General features: G+C 38.7%; 1 non-coding gene across 1 annotated transcript; it reads left to right on the forward strand.

Moving 5' to 3' along the window:
* Positions 1-3,408: 3,408 nt before the first annotated feature.
* On the forward strand, positions 3,409-3,512 carry LOC130029216 (U6 spliceosomal RNA). Its single transcript, XR_008793293.1, has one exon. It is a non-coding gene; the product is annotated as a U6 spliceosomal RNA (small nuclear RNA).
* Positions 3,513-6,200: the final 2,688 nt, after the last annotated feature.

Raw genomic sequence — 6,200 nt, forward strand, 5'->3', positions numbered from 1 at the left:
TTTGTTAGGCTCCCCTGTCCACCAACTACACTCTCACAGAACTTTGAACATGTGGCTATGTCTTTGAATTTTATCATTCAGGTCGCTTTGGAGAGTTTCTTTAACATTAATTACTGTGGCAGGAGCCATAGTAGATACTAAGAAAGATTTGTTTCTGGGGATGACATACCTGATAATGATCATAGCTGAGTGGGGGCAGCTTTTTATTTTTTATTTTATTTTGGGCTGGAGCTATAGCATAGTGGGTAGGTTGTTGCCTTACACGTGGCAGACCTGGGTTCGATTCCTCCGCCCCTCCCAGAGAGCCTGGCAAGCTACTGGGAGTGTCCTGCCCGCATGGCAGAGCCTGGCAAGCCCCCGTGACACATTCAATATGTCAAAAACAGTAAGAACAAGTCTCACAATGGAGATGTTACTGGTGCCTGCTCGAGCAAATCAATGAACTACGGGAGCATAGTGCAGTGCTACAGATTTTATTTTATTTTATTTTTTAACGAATCACTGTGAGGTAACAGACTTACAAACTTCTGTGCTTGTGCTTCAGTCATACAATGATAAAATATCCATCCCTCCACCAGTGACCATTTTCCACCACCAAGCGATAGCACAGCAGGTAGGGCGTTCGCCTTACAAGCGGCCAACATGGCCGACCCGAGTTCGATTCCTCTGCCCCTCTCGGAGAGCCCGGCAAGCTACCGAGAGTATTCGATATGCCAAACACAGTAACAACAAAGTCTCCAATGGAGACGTTACTGGGCCCGCTCGAGCAAATCGACGATCAACGGGAGGGCCTTTACCTTTACCTTTAATGTTCCCAGTATCCCTCCCACCCAACCCCACCCCACCCCACCTCTGTGGCAGGGCATTCCCTATTGCTCTCTCTCTCCTTTTGGGTGTTGTGGTTTGCAATATAGGTATTGAGTGGCCATCATGTTCAGTTTATAGTCTACTTTCAGCTCGCATCTCCCATCCCGAGCGGGCCCCCCAAGTACTCTTTATTTGGTGGTCCTTTCTCTATCTGGACTGACTTTCAATGGGGGAAATTTTTAATGGTAGTGGCAGAGAGGAAGCTAATTTGGTCTCTTCAGCTCAGATAATTTGGGTCTAAAGAATATACCTTTATTTACATTGGATGTATAAACCTCTTGGAGAATTGAACAGGTGAGTCAGATTCATAGATCTTATTCCTATAGTGAATGAAAAATCAAATAGAAAAAGTCTAGCATGTAAAGCAGTATTATGTATGTGACTAGGTGTAGAAGTTCTGTGGGGTTAGAGAGGAGAAATGGGAGAGATAGGCTGGGTGTCCTAGCCTGCCAACGGTGGTCCCTGAGTGCAGAGCCAGGAGTAAACTCTGAGCACCACTAAGCATGCCCTCCTTTGTCCCTCCACCCATCCACCACCTAAAAGTTATGATCTGATGCTTGCAAGTTGACATCTGAAAGTCTATGTTTGGTGGTTAAGAAATAGCCTTTTGCAAACAATGTTTGTATTATGACCCATTTGCAAGTTGCCTCAGGGTTATATTCTGCTGCATTCAATTTGCCTTAGTATTTTCAATGTTCTAACTGGAAGACTGAGACATTTAGATGTTTTCTACAACAGGAAAGTGATGCAAGCAGATATAATGTGAATGCTTTTCTTGCTTTTAATCCCCTATACATCTGATCCACAACTTCCTAATTTATATTTTCATTTTTCCCCCATCTCATTATAGATAGTATTTTGTTGCACTTAAGAACTGAAAGTTCTGGGAGATCATACAGGGATTAAGACACTTGCTTTGTATGTGGTCAACCCTGATTTGATCCCTGACATATGTTTCCCTGAGCACTTCCATGTGTGATCTCCAAGCACAAAGCCAGGAGTAAGCCCCGAGTAAAGCCAAGTGGGGATCATCCCTTTCCCAAATTGTTTATGCTTGTTGGCCTGAAGAAATAGCTCAGAGCACCTGAATTGAAGCCTGTGGTTATGAGTTCAAATCCATGGTGTCTTACATGCACAAAGCAAAGTCCTGCAGCTTTGTGCATGTGATTTATGGAATCACTGCAGCCAGGAATGTGTAAGAACCACAAAAAGGGAGCAAATGTCACAGCCAAGAAGCAGCAACACTGAATTATTCTATGTATATTAACATTTTATATATGAACACCATAATAATATTTTGTGTCTCAACCAAAGGTGTAACCCTTGGAGAACATCTGTGCAATCCTGGTCATTGAAAGAACAAAAACAATGAAGGGAAGAGGGAGAGGGGATGGAACAAAAAAAAAAGATAAGAAAAGAGTTTAAATTTCTATTAGATTATAGACGTCCCTTGACTAGGAACCATACTGCTTTTCATCTCTAATCTCTCAATACCCAGTCCCTAATACAGAACCCTCCTCAATGCCTGGGAGTAAGAATTTAGATCAATGTCTTTCAACTAGGAGTCCAGATATTCCAAGGGGTCACAGATGAAAATTGCACTAATATGGGGTTGAGGCAGGCTATGGCAAGGGACTAGGGGAATAATTAGTTAAGACAATGAAAGAAGAAAAGTGTTGATGGGACCACAGTTGGGGAAAAAGTTGAAAAATACGAATAGAGCTTCCAGATTCCTAGATTGTGCGAGAGATTGTGACAGAGCTCCAATTACCCTGGATCATTCTGATTAGTGATTATTTCTTTTTCTTTCTTTCTTCTTCTTCTTCTTCTTCTTTTTTTTTTTTTTTTGCTTTTTTGGTCACATCCAGTGATGCACAGGGGTCACTCCTGGCTTTGCACTCAGGAGTTATTCCTGGCGGTGCTCAGGGGACCATATATGATGCTGGGAATCGAACCCAGATTGACCACGTGCAAGGCAAATGCCCTGCCTTCTGTACTATGCCACCAGCCCTGTAATTATGTCTATACGATCACATGCAATTAAATATAAAGATATGTGGAGGGAGCACAAAATTCAGTGACTTTTAAATCAGTGCTATATGGTTTAGGAAGTACATTGGCCATAACAATGCTTTACTTTCACAGTAAGCTCAATTGATATTAATTAATCTCTCTCTAGGATGGATTTCAATTAATGGAAGAGGAAGCAGCTCTCAGGTGTCTTGGATGGGGACTGACTAGACAGTTGTTCAGTCAAATCTTAAATGTGGTTGAAAATCTATAGTGTGGATGCTATGATAAAATTCATGTTCATTATTTTCAATATTTTATTGACTGCCTACCGTGTGCCAAATACTCTCGTAGAAGGATTTTTCTTGATTTCTCATAATTTACTTCAGATGTTCAGTTACGGGTGTAATTTAACATGTTTTGATAAAAAAATGAGCTCATTAATCACATTGATGTATTTGTAAATGAAAATATATGAATCAGGATTTATGCTTCTCTAATATATTTACTATAATAAATATTAGAAGTCAGGTGCTCTTCATAGTGGCATATACACTAAAATTGAAACCACACATGAGAGATTAGCATGGCCTTGCACATAAAGGACACAAATATGTGAAACATTCCATATTTTTAGTAAATCTATTGGAAGATTATATGGAAGACTATGTGGAAGACTAGAATAGATAAACTCAGGAAACTTTTATTTTTCTTTTTGCGTCAGACCCAGAGGTGCTCCAGGGTTACTCCCTGCTCTGCAGGTAGCAATTATTCCTACAAAATGCTGGAGATCAAACCCAGGTCGGTCGCTTGCAAGACAAACGTCTTCCCTGCTGTACTATTACTCTGGCACCTCAGGAAATATTTTTACAAAATATCATTTCAAAGTAACTTCCAGGTTATTTAACTTTAGGACTCATCTTAGGTCTGCCCATGTGAGACTAGGTTTGATATATTGGCTTTGTTTACTGTGATAGTTGATAACTGTGAAAAGTGGTTATAGAACTATGGAAAGAGAGCTGATTCTAAGTAGTTGGACACATTTCAGTCAAAGTAGTTCAGACAGATCACTATGCCTTTGGTCTTCTATGTTGATATAGAAGAATCTTTTAAATAAGAGAAATAGATTGCTGTTTCAGCCATAAAAAACTTTCAATAAAAACCAAATTTTCTTCTTTCTGATTGACCAGAAGGAGGCTCCCTTCTGCCTCAGTGCAGAAAGTTAGAACAAAAGCTTCCAAACTTTCCAGACAGTTCTATTATTCCCTTGTGCATCCCTTAGCGCTGGTAGGGGTGATGTTCTGAAATTTTCCCTGGGAGAACAGAATTTGAATGTGCACTTTTGAGAAGAAAGCAGGTGTCCTTCCTCTGATTAATTCATTCATATACTTCTTTCCTATTTAAATAACAGTTAACAAAAATATTGACATCAAATTCTCACTAATTTTGGGTATCTCAACATTCATTAGTCTAAGTTTTTATTTGCCTGGCTTTGGTCACACCTGGCTGTGTTTGGGAAATATGCATTGCCAGGATTTGGACCCAGAGCTTCATCATGCAAAGCCTGCACTCTGTCCTTTCAGCTACCTCTCTGATTCCTTAGCTTAATTTTTAAAATAAATTAATTTTATTTTTAGTTCAAATCAATTCTTTTGATAGCAGTACCAATGATCTCAAATATTTATTTATAATATGTGTTCGAATCAGTATCCAGTTAGGATTCTATAATGAGATAAGCTGATAACTCTATTTAAATTTCTCTTAATTTAACATTTGTAGCTGAATCCTTCTATTTTTGTCTAGGGCACACTCAACTGTGCTCAGGGCTTACTCCTATTTCTGCACTCAGATATCAGTTCTGGAAGGGCTCAGGAGACCATTTAGGATGCAAACTGGCTAGATGGTGTGCAAGAAAGCCCCTCACCCATTGTACTATCTCTCAATAGTATCCATTGTACTATTCAACTGCAGGGCCCCTGTAGTTGAATCTTTTTTTTTTGTAGTTGAATCTTAAGACTTTATTTTTTCAAGATTAATATTACTTTAAATTTCTAATTTAAGTTTTAATTGTAATTTTGATGTAAACTAATAAGGCATTTAGAAATTTTTAAGAATAATGTTACCTTTTCCTGTTTATGCACTTTACATATCCATATGTCAGATTTACATTTTTCATGTTTAATGAGATTTTCATGATTCACTTTACATGGTCTAGTTACATTGCACTTGGAAATGATGGAATAACCAGTAAATTCAGAAGAGAAGCAAACTGTCCAGATCTTTAGAGAGCAAAAGGGATGTGAAAATGCTGTCACCCTATGTAGGCACATAGCTCACTTTATGTTGTAAGATCATCTGGAATCAGATTTTTGAGTTCTTCATCATGGAGAAAAAGCAGTATATGTGATTACTGCAAATAAACAAACAAAACAAAAATAAAACCCAGCATTGTTGTTCTTTGGATGAGCCTTGCCCTTTAAGGAGGGAGCTAAGCTTGTTATGAAACACCCAACTGTGACTAATTTTGGAGGAGTAACATCTCAAATAAATTGTCTCCTGGAGATGCTGTTGGAGCCAGTGAACAGCGAATGATGATGAGTTTATCTATGCTAATTGTGCCTTTGAGGCTTTATTCTAGACATGGTACAGAGTAGATTGGTGCTGCACTTCTAACCTCTCTTTGGCATGAAGATTTTGGTTTTAGAGAATGGCGGAAGGCAGAATGGTGATGGGCAGAACTGTGCATGGCAAAGATATCAGTGATGTAACTCTGGGAACCTGTTAATATTACAAGGCAAAAAGGAAATTTGCAGTGGGAATCACAGTAAATTTACGATTTGGAGATTATCCTCAGTGTACTCAAAAAAATTATGTGATTTCTTAAAAGCAGAGAAGTTTCTCCACATGAAGAAGATGTAGCAAAAGATTAATCCGAAATTTTCAAATGTGAGAAGGATTTGAGAAGCATTGGAGAGCCAATGTCTTAAGTGTAAGGATTGAGAGAATACCTCAGAGCTGAAGAAGGCCCTTGAGTAGGAAAATGGAAACCTTGGTTTTCACAATCTCAAGGAAGTAAACTCAGTAAACATGAGGGAATCTAGGATTGAGTTCTTGCAGTAAAGAATGAATCAATCTGTCAGCACCCCGATTTTAATGTAATGAGACTAATGGTCTATAGTAACTAGGAGATGAAAATATGTTTTTTATTTTTTAAATCACTATGTGGTATTCATCACAGTAGAAACAGAGAATTAAGTCATAGGAAAATATTGCAAAGAAATGCTTGTTGGGGATTGCTACTTAGGTAGTAGATTGTTTCAATG

The sequence above is a fragment of the Sorex fumeus genome, unplaced genomic scaffold, assembly GCF_029834395.1.
Source record: "Sorex fumeus unplaced genomic scaffold, SorFum_2.1 ptg000003l, whole genome shotgun sequence".
Lineage (NCBI taxonomy): Eukaryota > Metazoa > Chordata > Mammalia > Eulipotyphla > Soricidae > Sorex > Sorex fumeus.